Source organism: Mus caroli, chromosome 4, assembly GCF_900094665.2.
Source record: "Mus caroli chromosome 4, CAROLI_EIJ_v1.1, whole genome shotgun sequence".
NCBI lineage: Eukaryota > Metazoa > Chordata > Mammalia > Rodentia > Muridae > Mus > Mus caroli.
The window spans coordinates 89815040-89833413 of NC_034573.1; the positions used below are offsets into that span (position 1 = coordinate 89815040).

Genomic DNA, 18374 nt, shown 5'->3' on the forward strand with positions numbered 1-18374 from the left:
GGTCACAGGTTTCCCAGGAGAAACATCGAAAGAGTAAAGGTGATATACAGGAAGGCAGAGTCCCCCTTTGCTAGAATGGCACGCACAAAGTCAGATGGATGAATTAAACATTTGCAGAACAACAGATCATTCGTTGTAACTTAGGGAATGGAAATGATGAGGCTACAGAGATATATTCAAAAGTCAGGTCACGAAATGCTTTGGATACAAAGTGAGTGTGATTTGTTGTAAAAGCTGCAAGCCGGTAAAAGACCATACACAAGCAATGCTATAATCCAGTGTGTTTAGATAACATACTCTTTTGCAGCATAGAAGATAGAGAGCTGGTAAATTAGGCTGGAGGCAGAAACACCACCTAAATAAATACTAACACAACCTTGATGACAAATGACCAAGGCCTAATGGACCAAGACAATGTCTGTAGCACAAAGTTGAGGCTCTATCAACTTTAGATAGAGGCGCATACTTGCAGATGTAGCATCCCATCAGCCAACAAGTGTAGCAGTTGGTTCTACTGGCAACTTCCTTTGCATTTCCTTTCCATGCCTATCTGGTTTGGATAAGCTGTGTCTTTAGCAATCAGCGTGTTCCGAAGCCTGTATTGCCATACTATCCCATTCATTTATTAGCTGTGCTCCTTCAGGTCAGTCGCTTGTTTCCTCTGGTTCTTGTTGCTCTTGCTTGTAAATTAAATCAGAAGGCTTACCTGCTAATTTTGAATAGAGATAATAAAATTGCTTACTCAGACGCGTTCTCAAACACGTATCAGTTATTACCCACTATATCATATAAGGAATGTGTTAGATGCAAAAGACAGAAAACCACTCTAAAACTAGTTCAAGCAACAGAAAGGTAAGGGATGTCTTGGAAATACATGAACAGACCAAACTTTAGACACAATTTGACCTGCATTCAAATGACATCAGCAAGATGCCACACTCTTCCCATGAGGCTCTATTCCCAGACACTTAGTGTATCCTCCTTCCCCTACCAGCTTCAGGTTACATTATATCAGGTAAAACTGTGTCGTTCAATATGTTCTTCTTTAAGCCTAGAAAATTTGTGTGCTCTCTTTCTGTCTCTCATTGGCTTTAGTAACCTGAACTGGAATATGTGACTATAGCTATGAGCAGAATATAATTCATATTTTGGTTTAAATCTATTTCAATTACTCTATACTTAGGATATTTGAAAGAACAGAATTCAGGACTTGAATCTAATCCTAAGAACTTCTGGAATTCTCCATGCTTGCAGTAATGCATGCTTGTTATCACAGCACTGGAAAGATAGAGACAAGCAAATCCCTAAGTCTTTGCCTAACATAATTAGCAAGCTCAAAATAGTTATAGATCCTGTCTCAAAAATAAATAGGTAAATGATAGGTGGATAGATAGATAGATAGATAGATAGATAGATAGATAGATATAAAGAAATAAATACATAATACGTTAAACAATGCCAGTGGGATGAAACCCAAGGTTTTTACATTCATATGCACACATGTACAGGTACTCTCAAACATATATGCACCTGCACACACACACACACACACACACACAGAACTGAGAATTAAGGAGGTATAGTTGTTCAAACTCAGAATGAGGATCCTTTATAAAAAAGCAAAGAGACACATGCTATGTGCATGAATCACAGGTCTCATTTAAATTGCTCCAAGTGAAGCACCACTCAAAACTTTAGCTGCTAAGGAGCCTGTGAGAGATTCCTGACCTTGCTATTGCTGCCACCATTTTGTCTGAGCACTGAAGACACGTGGCCTCCTTTTCTACTTATATCATAATCATAAAATGATTTTAGTATCATGTTGAGGCTTCAGGTGTTCCTGCAAATCCCACATATTCCACAGGATACATTTGAGAAGCACTTGAGAAGTTATGAGGCAGACAGCAAGGGAGAGCCTCTAGCTCTGTAAAGAGATTCAATGGGCAGGAATCAGATAAACGGATCTGACAGTAATCAATAGCAATTGTATTGTGAGAGGAATCCTCTTCCTCTTTGGAAAGTACCTTCTTGTCCCCAGGGCCTTCCCCATGTCTATAGGATTTAGATCATTCCATTCATCTTTTCTATCAAACCATGTCAATGGTGAGACCCTGCATTCAGTTACCAATGTGTGCCCCATCCAAATGTGTCCACAAACAGATAAACACACAAAAACAGCAGTTGTGTGGACATCAAAAGAGTGGCCATCAACAGCTTCCTTTCTTTGGCACAGGAGAGCACAATGCAGATGAAGAGTGTCCTGTTTGTCCTGTTGCAGTCAAGAGCATGGTCATATACAGGAAATCACCTTGAACAATAAATCTCAGTCTTGGTTTCTTTTATTTTGTTCTGGATACATCTAGATCGCTCTCATCTATTAGGGAACCAATACCAACTGGGAAAGACCTCTTATGCCCAGGAAATAAGATCATCTAAAGTATTGATTTGTACTAAAAGATCTTATAGCCATGAGGGGTACAAGTTGAAAACATAGCTCATTTGAAATAAGTCAAAATGTTCTGATTATGCCTATAGGTAGGTAGCCCTTTTTATTTACAAAAAACTAAATTATATCCATTATATTATTTGAGTCTCATCTAGCTCAGGGATAGTAATCTAGCATATATGACATGCTTCATTTTATAGATGTGAAATCAAGTAATTTGGATGCAAAGGACAGAGACAGTCAACTCAAATGACTCTAATGCAACTCATAGTGCATTAGGGTCAGAGATTGGACCTGTACCCTGTCTCCCAGGTCTGGGTTTTTGCATGGCATCTTTGCATGGGGATGTTCAACTACAGACTCTAAAGATTAGGGACTGGATATAACTGTTACCCAATGTTTTTCTAATGATTAATCTCCTAACATGGAAAGTACTCTCATCTTATCACTGTCCAAATTTATGTAGCTACATAAGAGGAAAGTGAACAGTTGAGTTTCAATTTAGACTAACTTGCAAAGCTAGCCACCAACTAACGTAAAGCTTACCACTCCCCCTCTGCTTTCTTTCTGCCCTTAAAATCTCAGAGCCCTGGAATCTTTATAATGACAGTTGAAGAATACCCTTTGTGTGCAGACATCCTGTCGTGTGGCTTCTCCTCCTACACCTCCATAACATACTCTTAAAGCATATGCTTGCCGTTCTCAGAATCCCTGCAGTTGTGATTCCCCCACCCCACCCCCCGCCGCCAATAGAGCTTTGACGCCTTGTCATCTCCACTCATCAACCTGTAGCATCTGTACAACCTCATTCACCGTGTATCTGCTGAGTACTTGTCATGGGCCGAGGCCCACTTGGGTACCTACTCCTGCTATTCTCAGCTTGCAAGCAAAGAAATAGCCTTTGAGAGATTGAAATATTGACCCAAGGTCAGAACTGAGAAGAGGTGGGACCAAGTCTCTTTGAAAGTCAGTGTCCCTGTGGCTTTGAATGGTCATGCGTTTGAAAACACAATCCCTTCCTCCAGATAGAGCAAAGAGCCATTTTGCCGACACAGCTCCCTGTGCAGCACTATTCTGTTTTACAAGTCAGTAAATGCTCAGAGCTCCCCATGTAATGTATGAGGTTAATTAATAATATGTAAAAGTTATCGTTTATACAGCAGAATCCCATAAACATTTATTAGTATGCTAATAGAGAGTAATGGCCATGTGAGCGTAAAATCAGATGGGGCTGTTGTGACACAGCAAAAGACTGTCAGAAAAAAAAAAAAAACAGTATTCTCTATGCAGTAAGAGTATGCAGGCGTGATCTCTTGATAGACTTCATCATCTCTACACTGCCCTTGCCAGGGTGAGAAGAGGCTGAATGAGATTCTGGAAGCCTGACTCTGATCCTGGCTCTGCCACTCCTTATCCAAGGAAAAGAGCTGGAATTTATTGAAAAATCTCTCTGTCCCAGTATTTCTTTTTTTTTAAATTCACTTTACATCCCACTCACTGCCTCCTCTCAGTCACCCCCCTCTCACAATCCTTTCCCCATCTGCCATCCTCTTCTCCTCTGAGCAAGGGTGAGGTTCTCCTGGGTATGCCACCAACCCTGGCTTTGTACATCTTTTCCCACTAAGGCCAGACAAAGCAGCCCAACTAGAAGAACATATTCCACAGAATATGGCAACAGCTTTTGGGATAACCCCTGCTGCAGTTGTTCAGGACCCATGTGAAAACTGAGCTGCACATCTGCTTCATGTGTACAGAGAAGCCTAGGTCCAGCCTGTGTATGCTCTCTGGTTGGTGGTCCAGCTCCAAGGGTCCAGGTTAGTTGACTCTGTTGGTCTTCCTGAGGAGTTCCTATCCCCTTCAGGCCAGTAATCCTTCCCTCTATTCTTCCATAAGAGTCTCCAAGTTCCATCACTGTTTGGCTATGGGTGCCTGCACCAGTCTGAGTCAGCTGCTGGGTGACAGCCATACTAGACTCCTGTCTGGAAACATAATAGAGTATCATTAATATAGTCAGGGATTGGTGCTTGCCCATGGGATGGGTCTCAAGTTGGGCCAGTTAATGGTTGGCCATTCCCTCAGTCTCTGCTCCATCTGCTATCACTGCACTGTATCACTTGTAAGTGCATATTAGCTATAGAATACAGGATACACATGCTATACTCCACAGACCCAAAGAAGCTAAACAAGAAGGAAGGCACAGACGCTTTAATCTCACTTAGGAGAATGAAATAGTCATAAGAGGGAGATGGAGGGAAGTAACTAGGTGGGAAAGGGCATGGGGAGGGGAATAGGGGGAGCTTCAGGATCAGGTGTGGGGAGAGACAGGAAAGATGACAAGATGGCCCTGAGAATGAATGGAAATCAACAACTACCGGCAGTAGAGAGGTGAGGGGCAGGCAGAACAAGAGAGAGACCTGGGATAAGAGAAGCACCCAAAAATCAATGGGGGTGACATTAGCTGTGACTCATAGCATTAGTGATATAGAACTTGAAGAGGCCAACTCCTGTAACTAGGCAGGAATCCCTGTGAAGTTGTAGAGACACAAACCCATCCACATAACTTTTGACCCCAAATTTATTCTGTCCCAGTATTTCAATAGCTGCCTTTCCAGCTTCCTTCTCCATTTACTCCACCTTGGCTCTACCTCGGTGAATTTGAGCAACTGCCTGGCACCTAGCACATATGCTAATATATTCTGCAGCTATGCAAAGTTGAAATGAAGCCACTCTCCCTCTCCAGGTGTCCTTCTTTTCGATGAATCTCTAAGGGTCTTTACCTCTTGCTCTCCTTACTTCCAGAAAGATGTCTATCTTCTGTAAATAGACACAGTCAGTGATGCCATTCAGTCAGTCCACTTTGCAAGGCAGCTTACTGCAACAGACTTTCTTTAAAATCACGGTGTTGTCAATTCTTAGCTCCCCTGCTTTGGGTGGCCATGAGACAAGACTGTCTTTTTGTCTCCCATTGTGCCTGGATAGTGGAGGGAGAGGCATTGATGGAATGCACTCCTGTCAGTTCCTCAATGGAAACAGGGAAATAATAAAGCTCGCAGGGAATAATAGCTGAAGATGTTTAGAGATACATAGATGTGATTTTCTTTGAAAGTACACAAGTAATTATTATCTATTGCCATCAGTTCAGAGGCACAACAGTGCCAACAATGTAGGTCTGCATGTCAAGTAGCTCATGACCCATAGGATAGAGGGTAATGGATAGAAAGCCATTCCTAAACAAATGAAATTATAAAATCCTTTTTTGGGGGCTTGTTTCTTTGGGGAAAGGGTCTTATTTTGTAGCCCTGGTTTTGCTGGAGGTCACTGTATATTCGAGGCTTAACTTGAGATTGTCACAATACTTCTGCCTCTGCCTTCTCACTGGAAAATACACTATTTATTTATTTGTTTGTTTGTTTGTTTACTTATTTACTTACTTACTTACTTTACAGTGATTGAGCCTAAGACCTCACGCATGTCAGGCAAGCACTTTACAATCAAGCCACATCCTCAGAGAGTATAATGGCCATATGAGGTTAAATCAGATTTGGGGGAGAAGGCACTGGGACACAGCTAAAGACTATCAGAAAACCCACAGTATTCTTCTATCCAATAAGAGTATTGCTGGATATGAGTTGCAAAGTTATAAAGCTTTATGGGAGAGAAAAGGCAATTGATTTCATTTGGATGAGATTTTTCACAGAATGCTTCATTAAAGAGAAGGATTGTGTCTTTAACTTGGCCATGAAAAATGAGCCTTTTTTCTGCTTCTTTTTATATAACATTATGCCCATACTGCATGTAGCTCTTGTTTAACTACTACGTGATATTTCATCTTATTAACCATAGCTTTTTTTTGGTTGTTTGTTTGTTTGTTTGTTTTGCTAGGAGGGCACAACTGAGTAGTCACTACCTTTGCTCCATTAGACTGACTATCCTTCTGCATGCTTCATGCTTATTTGAGATCTTTCTCAGCACTAACAGTCACAAGTGGAATTACTGGCACATGTCCCTTGCCAAATGGTCCCCCTAAAGACTACATGGAGATAAATATCAGCAATCACAGAAACACACGCACATGCACACGCACTTGTGTGTGTGTGTGTGTGTGTGTGTGTGTGTGTGTGTACAGTAAAGTCTCCATTGGAGTTATTATATGCTGGCTTTACCTGGTATTTACTTCCAGGACTGAGGAAGACATTTGCTTAACACAGGTGATCTTCCAGAACTCAGTGGTGACTACTGGAGTCCTAGCCAATGCTTTCTGTACTCTTCTGAATGTACATAATTAATCCTGTTTATGCAACAAGGCCCATCACAATAAGAAAATTACTCCCTGGAAGTTTGGCTAATGGAGGACATCAGCATAAAGAGAGAGATCATCAAAGATAGCTGGCTCCTGCAACAGCCTGCAGTAGTGTGAACTGTTGGCTGCCTGGGTGGGAAGAATAGGAGATGGGTGAAAAACCTGGTATCTAACTAGGATCTGAAGCAAATGGGAAGCCACTGGTGCCCGTGTGTGTCTGCTGTCCTCTCCCATCTGTTGGAACACCACAAAGCACACTGGCCATGGTCCTCTGACCCCTTTCCTCTTCCTCTCACACCTTCTTAATGTTTTCAAAGAGCCAGAGTTCTGAGCCAAGGAGCCAAGGAAGTCAGGAGGTCAAGGCTGCAGTCCTCCAAGATGACTCACCTCCAAGCTGCCGACATGAAAAAGACATAGTCTCATACCCAGGTGTGAGAACTGGAAGAGTTCTGAGCCAGCCCCGCCCAAAGCTCCATGAGAGTTCAAACAATCCCCAGAGCCAGCAAGAAGAAAATTGTCTCATAAAATTTCCCATTGATTTTAGTTGGATCCTTATAAATCCCGTGGGGCCAGATTGCTTTTAGCATGATTAATATCCTGCCTTCCCTAGCCACGTCCATGTTCTGTCTCTTCTCTCCACCAGTCTCTAACACTTGTGCATACTCACACACCAAGTTCACACACTGTCACAACCCAGCCTTCAGCCCTGTGTGCAGGAACACGTGCACAAAGAGACATCTTAAATAGGGCTGTTTCCCTCATCAGGAAACTTGGGGTTTGTTTCCTTTTGTAATGTGTTTTTCACACTTATCTCAAACTGGCCAGCCTCTGCTTCATGACCAGATTTTTCCCTTGAAAACATCCCAAGTTCACATAACCCAGAGCACAGACCTTCATCAATCACAAGCCCGCTGACTGGTGGGTCAGCACTGTGAACCAAAGCAAAGCTACTCAACAGCGTGTTCTCTGCACAGCTGGGGCTTCCCAGGGTTCCCAAGCCAGGAAGAGGACACCTCAGTGAGTGCCCAGCCTGCACAGCTGTGCAGTGGTGGAGCTTTGGCTCTTCGTGATTACAAAGGAGTATGCATGGAGTTCCTTTGTTCAACGGAATACAGGAGTCAGAGGAGGCAGCTTCCCCACTCAGGGCAAAGTCCAAGCAAACTTGCAACAGAAATAGCCTTTACCAAAGACCATTTTAGTGGGGAAATCAGTGTGTGATAGGGTGAGACAAGTCCCATCAGTGTGTGTCCCAGGCACATGGCCTATTAGCATTCACTGCCATTTACCCTCATACTGTTGCCTCTCCAGCTGCCTGTAGCTTTGAGACACTTCATCGAATTGGCGTCTCCTTGGTATCCAAAAAACTTACCAAACAAAGGCAAACTTTAGACAGAGAAGCTGTTCCAGGACAGCAAGCAGCACAGTGGAGGGTCATGTATCTCGCTGCCCTCGGGGATGGTTGTGACTTGTGCCATGCCTCTGCCTGTCACAAAGAGAGCAAAGAAGATCATCACTCAGGCCCCAGATCTCTACATTGTCCCTCGCTCCTGTGTGGAGAGCCTCAGGGTCTGAAAGTGCAAACTCAGCCTCCATTTCCTCACAGCTCCTGGCACAAGCTTTACCACACAGGGTAAATGCCCTATGAGGTGACTTTTATGGAGAGCTATGTGACTGGTCTGAAGATATCTGCTCTGTATCAAAGATGACCATCTTTTGAGAGAAGAACCACTACAGGGTCCTGTCCCAACCCCTGCAGCTCCAATCCAAACATAGAGATACTGTAGTCCTACATCACCAGGCATGGCAACCTTCCCTAGTATCAGCTGTGCCCTAAATAAATGCCGTGAGCACATATTAATCTGCTGTCTCTTTGGCACAGGGAAGTGGTTGCCAGTAGAGACCCTAGGCATTACATTTGCAGATTACCTCTACTCAATGAGCCACTTTGGGGCTAGGTCTATGAACAGTCTGTGAACAGGTCTATGAACAGAACTTCATTGGGGTAGTTGTGAAATGAGGTGACCTGTTGCACACATATCTGTTTGGAATGGTAGCTGGTATGTTTGTGTAACAGTGAGTGTGCACCATGTAGCACACACTGCTCTAATTGCTAGCATGGCCAGAGGAAACACAAAGAGCAACCACAAAGTCTATATCTTCCTGGAGCTCCCAGTTTGGTGGGGCTTCATCCTAAACAAGTGTGAGGGGCCTCTAGAACTGTGTTGTCTGGGTGGCTTCTGTCAATTATTGGCTAAGATAAAATGCATTTTTACAACTTCTGTGGCATCATCCTTGGTCTGCCCGTGGGTTGTATCTCCAAGACTGGCAAAGGTCCAGGCCCACAATGGGCATTCAGTAGCCAGCTTCTCAGTTGCCAAAGAGCAGATAAATCTACATTTGTAATATGGCCACATCCCTGTCAGTACACAGGTCACACCAAGCATCATGCTCTAAGCTCTGGTGTAAGGGCTTACATATTCAAACTCAATCGTCAAAGTACACCCTTGCCCAGAACCTCTATCCCTAACCACTTGCCCAGATTTTGAGCTTATCTTCCCAAGGCATCCTACTTCAGTCAAAGAAAAGAGATGTACTTCCAAAACTGCACTGGATCCTCTTAAATCACCGAAGTGAGTGCAGCCATGTGTAGCTCACCCACTTGGCCACATTTCCACTGCAAACTCCCCCAAGCCACCACCAATACAAAGAAAGCATTCAGTCAACCACCCTAGGTGGCAGGTGTGGTCTACAAACCTGTCACTTCCCTGATGAAACACACATACACACACACACACACACACACACACACACACACACACACGCACGCGCACTCTCGCGGCAACCCAACGCTTCCCTCCTTGTTGGACCCTGGGTAGAGTTTCTCATTTGCCTCTCCAGGTCCACACTCTTCCTCCCTCATCCCTGTCCTGATCAGTATTAAAAGTTGGTCTTACACAGCCACTTAGGAGGCCTGTGACCACAGGCAAGTTACTTAACATCACTCTGCCTCAATTATCTTCCCTGGTAGCAGCCAGCTCAGACAACACTGGGTGATTATCCCACACATAAACTTCATAGAGTATCCTGTTTACAGACATGCTAAGAAATGTTTGTCAGTGTTAGCAATGTGTTGAAGAGGAAGAACAGTGAGCTAGCCTCAGTTTTCACTAAGGTTGTTTAGTGCTAGTTCTGACTGAGTGAGGAAACCCACAGACAGAAAACATGTGTCCACAATCTGTAGCTACACAATTAAAATCACTATTTCAGAAATAAAGCTACCACCATGCTAGAGGCATTTTTTTTCTAAACAAATTCAGATCCATGGCCCTACAGATTTCAGTTGCCCAAGATTTCATGCTAGAAAATGACTTTTCAATGGAAGAGCCGTTTTAATCTCTGAATGTATTTCGATGTGCTCAGAGTCACAAACTTCAGGCTGTGACACTCCTGACAGAGATGTACTGGACCATGTGGCTTATTCACCAAGGATGGTGGTGGCCCCAGTGTGCTGTTTGAAATGAGCTTCTTTTTATTTTTTTAAGCACAGCAATGGCTCTTTATTCTCCAGAACTCAAGTATTCCTGAAATACAGGCAGCCAGGTTAACAGCCAAGTCCTAAAAGGTGCCAAGACAGTCTATTAGGAAAAGGAAAAATCCCGGGTTATAAGTCATTCGAAGGCAGTTTAATTATAAAATGTGTGAAGCTGGGTTGTAAATGTGAAGGGTCACACTGGCTATTTCCTTGGAGCCTTTGGAGAGTGTTAACTAGTTATCATTATATGAACTTTATGAATGTGCCAAGTCCAGGGCTATTTATTATTTCCCAGGCTCCTCGATGGTTCCCAGTGATACCAATTGATAGGGACCATTAGACATACCAGTGCTGGCACCAGGCAAAAGCTTCGGGTGTAAGCATTGGCATGAGAAGTCTGCCTACCAAGCATCTAACTTTTAGGCTTGTTTAGTGTTGTTTAGAGATTTGTAAGCAGCTATTCTCTACTCTGTCATCTTTTCCCTTCTACCACTCCCAAATGTGAGCCTTTGATCTTCAATCCTGGGTGACCTACATGCATGAATGTTCACACTCACTCTCAGACTCACATTCACACAGAGAAACCCACTCCATTTTGAAAAGATGATCATTGCTGACAGGTTCTGCATAGAACAAGACACATCGTCCAAGCCGCATCTCTGTGCCATGAGGAATACACCCCTACTTGGAATCAGTGCCTTGCTGACACACTGTGAGATCAGAGATGTCACCAAATTGAGCCATCTTTTTTGTAAACCTATGTCCTCATCTTCATCCTCCAAATAGACTAGGGGTGAGGCAGCATTGAGAAAGAAAGAATTGGCACAAAAAAAGAATATAGATAGTGATCCTCCACCTGTAACTCATGATGGTCACATACCAAACCAAACTGAGGGAACAACTGCAAACGATATGTTTGTCAGAAGTCTGAGCAGCTGTGGTGTGCCACAGTGGAAGTGTTGCCCTTGGTAGCATGCTTAATGGTCCTAGACCCAAAGCCTGAGTTTGTAGCCCCCTCCCCCCATTGCTCTGTGCTATAACTGACCCTGCTTGTTTTAATGGCTGTGTGATGTCACAGGATAGACTGGGAAGTGATATCTAGACACACTATAACACTATAGTGATATCTATAACACAACTCTAGAGATACCGCTGTCAAGAGTATTGAGCGGAGAAGAGTTTTGAGCTGATATTGAGCTGGTGTTGAGGCATTTTATTTAATTGCAAGTGATAAAACTCAGATTTTTAACGACAGCCTCATGATGTTCTTGTCCCCTTTAAGCAGCTGAGCTCAAACAGTTGCAGCACACTCCAGCGCATGACTGGGTGAGAATTGCTGGGACACAGGGTCACAAGGATACCAAGCAAGCCGCAGTAGAAGCTCCAGGTGGTGATTCAAGAAGCCAGATGTGAGCTGAGAGCTTGCTTAAAGCCATCTGGAATGGTAAGGGAGGACCAAGCCAACATTTTCAATGCACTCAAAGCCAGACGCTTAAGAAATAACATCTTGACACTAGACCAAAGGGCAAGAAGCAGACTCCACAAAGATGAAGCACAGAAGAACTGAAGGGAAGCCAACCAAATCTTGATAATTAAAAAGAGAGAGAGAGAGAGAGAGAGAGAGAGAGAGAGAGAGAAGGAGGAGGAGGAGGTCAGGAACATGTGGAGATGGTTTGGACGGTTCGGTGCATATCTGTGAGAAGTATGCCACTTATATTTATTAATGGATATAATGATAATTGCTCCCAAAGGCCCCCACAGTTGGTGTTTTATCACTGTAACAAAAAACACCAGAGATAACCAACTCAGAAACACAAGAGGTATGCTTTACATCATAACTTTGGGGGTTTCTGTGTATAATTGGTCCCATTGTTTTTGTCTATAGAAGTACAGCACAGCACAGTGGGAGCTGCCCACTTCATGGTCAAGAAGTAAAGATATAGAAGGGGATGAAGTTCTGCTACCCCTTTTAAAGGGACATTTCCAGTGCCCTATGGGTCTCCCCATAAACTCCACCTCTTAAAGTTACACTGCCTCAAAGCAGTGCCACACTGGAGGAACAAGTCTTTAATACATGGACCACTGAGGGGCATTTAATGTGCAGACTCTTAACACTGCTTTCTCTCACTATAGTCAGCTTTACTTTAGAAATATAACACAGTGATAACTCAAAAGAAACCCATAGTTATCCCTGCTGTGCAATACAAGTGTGTGCCCACATTGGGCCGTTTTAAAATTGTAGAGAGAAGGCCAATGAGACTTGAGGAAACTGTTCAGAGTGGAATAAACACATTCCCAAGGCAGCATTCAAATAGTTGGTGCAAGTAAAATATACTTCCTGAGATGTTACAGCACTTGTTGGGTGGGCTTATAAACAACAGCGAGACCTCTTCCGGTGACCAGGGCATTCTGAATATACCAATAGAAAATGGAAATAGAGCCCTGGCATAATAAGGCTCCAGTTTCCATGGCTGCCTTTGATCTTGAATGTCTACCTCTAAACACAATGACTTATTTGGTTTGGGGTCCCTTGCTACAAAGCCAGTCTCATCAACACCCAAGCCCAGACCCAAGCCAGCTCTCTGAGTAGAATTCAGCTCTGGCCTTTCTGGAGAGAGACATTCCAGTCCCTGAAGTCCTTAGCATTTTACAGACTTTTTTAAAGGACCAAGTACAGTGTCTGGTACAATAAATCTGTGTTGACTTCTAAGCCAAGGCTGCCTGTGTTGAGGGAAGGCATGTTTTCACATTTATTAGACTTTCTTATTTTATGATTCACTTCATGGGACCCATGCCAGCAGCCCTGATCCTTTAGGAAGTGGCCTGATGACTCAGGGACACAGTGTTAGATGTCCCCAACAGAGAGCTACAAGTGCCTCCCGGATGTCTCAGGCAGCCTAGAAGCTGCATGCTCAGGTTTGGCTAATGCTTTTTCTGCATTGTCTCTGCCTATTGTGTGCATGTGAGGAACGGCTGTTAGCATGTGCTCTGTGCTCCCTGGAAGAGCGGGACCAAACCTCACCACTAAAATGGGAAAGTTTCCATGATTTCATTCTCTCACCCACAGTGATCTCCGGCTTGCACGCTCGGATGAGGGGAGAGGTCTGCTTTCAATTAGATTTACTCAAAGGGGGAAAAAGTGTTTTTAAATGGTGTGTAAAAATAATTCAATAAAGACCTCAGAGGTGTGAGCTGTTGTCATACTCCTGTTTGGAAAACGTCACTCAGAAGGCACCCAGAGGCAACAGAGGGATGTGACACCTTAAAAAATTAATTTGTGAACCAAACCTTTGAGATTACTTGTCCTTTGTGCCAAGCTTCCAGTGTCCTCACTGGGGAAACCCAAGGCTCGGGACTGTTAGCCAGGCTGGGTCATGTTACCTGGTTTGGTACTATAGAAATTACACTTTTTTATACTTTCCCTTTAATTCCAAATATCACCAAGAAGGTTAGCCCCTAACACAAATGATACTCTGTGGCCTTACTACAGACAATTACCTACTCATAAATCTTGGTCAGACAGTAATGGGAGTGTGAGAAAGGATTGAATTCAGTCCAGTATCACAGTGTTAGATCGAGGGGAGACCTGGAGAAGGTTAAGCTGGGGAGTCTCAGAGGAGACAGGAGATCCGCCCACCCCACCCCCCACCCCCCGTGTGCTGAGAACCCTCATCTTGTTGAGTGACATTTTAGATGCATATGAGTGACGTCATTCAGGATGGTAATGGTTCCATGAAAGCTCAGATCCCAAGCTCAGTAGGAAAGAAAAACTGAAAATAGGATGGAAAAACTGGTATGCTGTATCCCAGCTCAGCCAATTACTCCTAAATCCATTGTACGATCCCAGTGTTGGGATCAGGGATGCCAGTATTTCGTACAAAACAACTGAAGGTCCTTGGGAGGGAAGCCTCTAAATTGTTATAAAAGTCATTGACAGTGGGTTAGTGAGATGGCTCAGTCAGCTGAAGTGCTTGCCGCCAAGTCTGACAACCTGGGTTCCATCTCTACAAAACATGTGGTTCATGGAGAGAAGCCACTCCCACACGTATTTTTTTTTGGGGGGGGGGGATAAATCTAATTGGAAGCATATCTCTCTCCACATCTGAGCTTGTAAGAAAATCGCTGTTGTCCTCTGACATGCACACACATACACATACCACATTCACAACCACCCCTCCCACACACATGCATAATAAATAAGTGTAACATTAAGTCATAAAAAGAGACACTATGGTTAAGGGAGTTAACATTGTTCCATTAAACAGTGATCACACTGAACAAATCATTATGACTGGGCCTTCCACTTATGCTAAAACCGTGTGCCTCTAGCCTCCCACCCAGGACCAACCCCACAGCATGGACCACCTGGGTGTCTGGGATGAAGGTCCTCCCAAGGGTTACTCTTCTACTTGATAGCCTATGTCTAGCCACTAGGCATAGTCCTATAAGCATGTCACAAGAGGGTTCTGAGCAAAAAGACCCAATGGCTCCCTGCTGGCCACTGGTCAAAATCACGACTCCGAAATGCCTGTCAAATGTTGCAAATTCTGGTGCACACTCCCTCCCACAGCTTCTCTGGTCCAAAGTTCCTGTTGTCCCTCACCCCCACTGAACATGTTTGCTCTGAGTCTTTCCCTCAGAAGGACTGGCTTCTCTCCAGCTCCTCACTCAGGCTTCACTTTCCCTAACTGCTTCATTGAAGACTGTAGTCCAGATACCTTCCTTACCAGCTAGATCTCCTCTCTGCGTGACACCAACCCCACCACTACCACCACCACCTAGAACATAAGCTTGATGAGAACACCAATTCTTGTCAGCCCTCTTTGTTGTGTGCTAGTTCTGATAACTAGAGAGTCCATATTTGCCAGAGAAAGACAGCCCTAACCAGAGTCACTGACGCCCATATTGTCCTGCTGAACTAGCTGACTTCCTCGTCCATCCTTTGGGAAAGTTTTGTGTGCCTAACCATGTCCTTACTCTACAAGGTACCATGTCTGCTCCTAGTTTGGTTCCCTATTGGCTCTACCCAGTTTGGTAGGTGCTTATAGAAAGACATAAACATTTGGCTCTGCCAAGGGATCTATCTGGTCCAGCTTGGCCAGGCATCTGAGCAAACTACAGGGCAACAGTGTGTTGATAGAAAGAAAAGAAATGTTTGCACCACTATGCCCGCAGCCACCCTGGCTTGTACCCACAATACTCTACTGCCATTCTATATGACGCTGTCAACATCCCTAACTGGATGGGATCAGGGGATTTGGGCATTTTGTTTTTAGCGCTAAGCATTTTAAGTTCAAGCAAATCAAACATAGGGACAGCACTGTACAGTTATGTTCCAAATGCAGGTTTCTTTCCTCCTTATTTTTAGTACAATATAGGCAAAAAGACATAACACAGTGAGTCCTTGGCAGAAGTTTATCTATACCATCTTTCAGCTGTAAGTGAAGTTAGCCTAGCACCTATGAACCATCATGAATATCCCTGCCTGGGGACATTCTGCTAGAATTCAGCAGCAGCACTGTGTCCACCCTGCTTCCTCTGCTTCCTAAACACACTAAATCTATTTGACTATCATGACTACATCTTCTCTCTGGGTCTCCCAAACCTCTCAGCACAAAATGCTTTTCTGACATTTTTTGGGAAGTTTGTGAGCACTAAACAGCAAGTAAACACAAATTGCTGTGAAGCAATGGAAAGGGTGCTGAGACAGGTTTCATTCTGTAAGAATGACGTGCATGGGACCCAGGGCCCAGAGAAGGCACATGGGGTGTACACATTCAAGATGAGGAGTGACGTTGACTTAGTTCCTCACTGGTAAATGAGCTTGGCAGGATACAGATGACTCATCGCCACCACTAAACTCAGGCTCTGAAAAAGAAAGTGGGTAGGAGGCTAAGACTGGGGCCACACATGCTCTGTGTTTTATGTAAAGAAAATGTAGGTACAAACTATGTTGTAGCATGCTGCTCTGGGCATTAGAGCTATGAATAAAATTCATGGGGCAGATTTTCTAATGCAGAGATAGTCATGGGCCATCAAATAAGCAATACCTTCGTGATAACCACTACAAATGTAAACTAAATATGAGCAGGAGACAGACTGTGACAAGGGAAGTGTTACACAAATTCAGGGTAGATGGCACTCAGAATGTGACATTACCAGAGAAGCCCAAATGTAGAGAGAGAATGAAACACTCTGGATTCTGAAAGACTAACAACACCAAAAGCAAGACCGCTTTGCCACATTGAAATAGAATCCAGGGAGGTGAAGTGCAAAGCAAGGGGAAGAACGGAAGGAAGAGCAGTGAGAGGTTAAGACAGGAGCAAGATGGCCAAGAGCCTGTCCTGACTAAAGTCTGGATTTTACTCAATTCGGCGAAAAATCCTTGACTGTTTTTGCAAAAGGGAGGACCCTGATCTGATTTGTGTTTCAAAATATCATCTGGCTGCTTAGGCATCAGATGCAAGAGGGCAGAGTGGAGAAGACAGATGGTAACAATGTCAGGGATAATACATGAGAGGGCAGGAACTGGGGTGAGAGGGAGAGGGACAGATACCCAGTTGAGAGACAGGGGACACAATGTTTGGTTGTGACTTGAGAGGGGAAAATTTTAAAAGGAGCAGAATTGAGCTAGGGCAAGTTGTGACTAGGAGGATGGTGGACCTTCCTCAAGGGACGACAGAAGGAAACACTCTATTCTGGGGAATCATGGTGCTTGGGGAAAGAACGGAACTGAGGGCTACTCTTCCTTTTCTTTTCTGAGGTCTCTAAGACATTATTTGGGAAGAAGAGTCGGAAATGGGGATCCCTTACAGTCTTATACCACTTGGGCTCCTGTAACAAACCCTACAATCCAGGTGACTTATGTATAACTGAAGTTTCTCTCTCGAGGCAGGGAAAGCCCAAGCCAAGGTGATTTGCAGATCAGGTGTCTGGTAAAAGCTGCTTCCTAGTTCATATCTGTCTTATCCTTGTATCTTCATAAAGAAAAAAAATCTTCCTCTAAATCTCTAAATCCCAGTCATGAGGGCCTAGTACTGACTCCTTCTTTCTCAAAGTTCTACATCGTCTTCTATTGTCATGAGGCTCAGGTTTCACATAGGAACTTGAGGGGATACTCATAGATCATGTCTTTCACCCTTTCTAAAGGGGAGAGGAACTTTTGTCATAGAAATATATGACTAGAAAAGGTTCACTCTATGTGCTGGCTAGTTTTATCTCAACCTGACACAAGCTACAGTCATATGGGAAGAAGGATTCTCAATTGAGAAAATGTCTCCATTAGATTGCCTGTAGGCAATTCTATAGTACATTTCCTTAATTAGTTATTGATATGGGAAGGCCCAGTCCATTGTGAGAGACACCATCTCTAATGGTTCTGAGTGCTACAAGAAAGCAAGATGAGCAAGCCAAGGGGAACAAGCCAGTAAGCACCAGCCCTCCATGGTTTCTATTCAGTTCCTGACTCCTGTCCTGAGCTCCTGCCCTAATTTGCTTTGATGACAGATTGTGATTCAGAACCATAAATGAAGGAAATTCTTTCTTCCCCACCCAAGTTGCTTTTTGCCATAGCATTTATCAATGTAATATAAATGCTAAGATAACCCACAATTCAGCTTTTACTTGCAATTCAATTCACCCAGGAAGAACAGAGAGAGTAAGCAATGGTAGCTCCAAACTACCTGAGGTTCCAGAAGAAAGTTTGTCTAGCTATCTCTTCATCTCACTACATGTCACCACTCTGAAACAGAAGTATTTGTTGGGTCAAGTTGTCATTAAAATGCAAATAAGCAAGAAATACATCTGAACAACAAGACCAAGGAGTTCTTGTTAAAGGAAGATTTCAACTCTTGTGTTTCTGCTTCACAGTATTTCTCCAACACTGATGCCATAGTATCATGTGCTCTACAAAATGCACCATAACAAGTCAAGGCTCTGCCCACAGATTTTGGCATCTAAAAGTGCATCAATCTAGATTGAGCTGATATTTCAGACAATTTTTTTTTGATTTTTAATATTTTTATTACATATTTTCCTCAATTACATTTCCAATGCTATCCCAAAAGTCCCCCATAGCGCCCCCCACTTCCCTACCC

The 18374-nt window shown here is 43.7% G+C and overlaps 1 long non-coding RNA gene across 1 annotated transcript in view; it reads right to left on the reverse strand.

The window, feature by feature from the left end:
• LOC110292289 overlaps window positions 1-18374 on the reverse strand; it is a 218763-nt gene that overhangs the window by 119927 nt on the left and 80462 nt on the right. Inside the window, exon 2 of the long non-coding RNA XR_003836433.1 lies at window positions 8116-8229. This is a non-coding gene — a long non-coding RNA (uncharacterized LOC110292289). The remainder of the gene's footprint in view (window positions 1-8115; window positions 8230-18374) is intronic.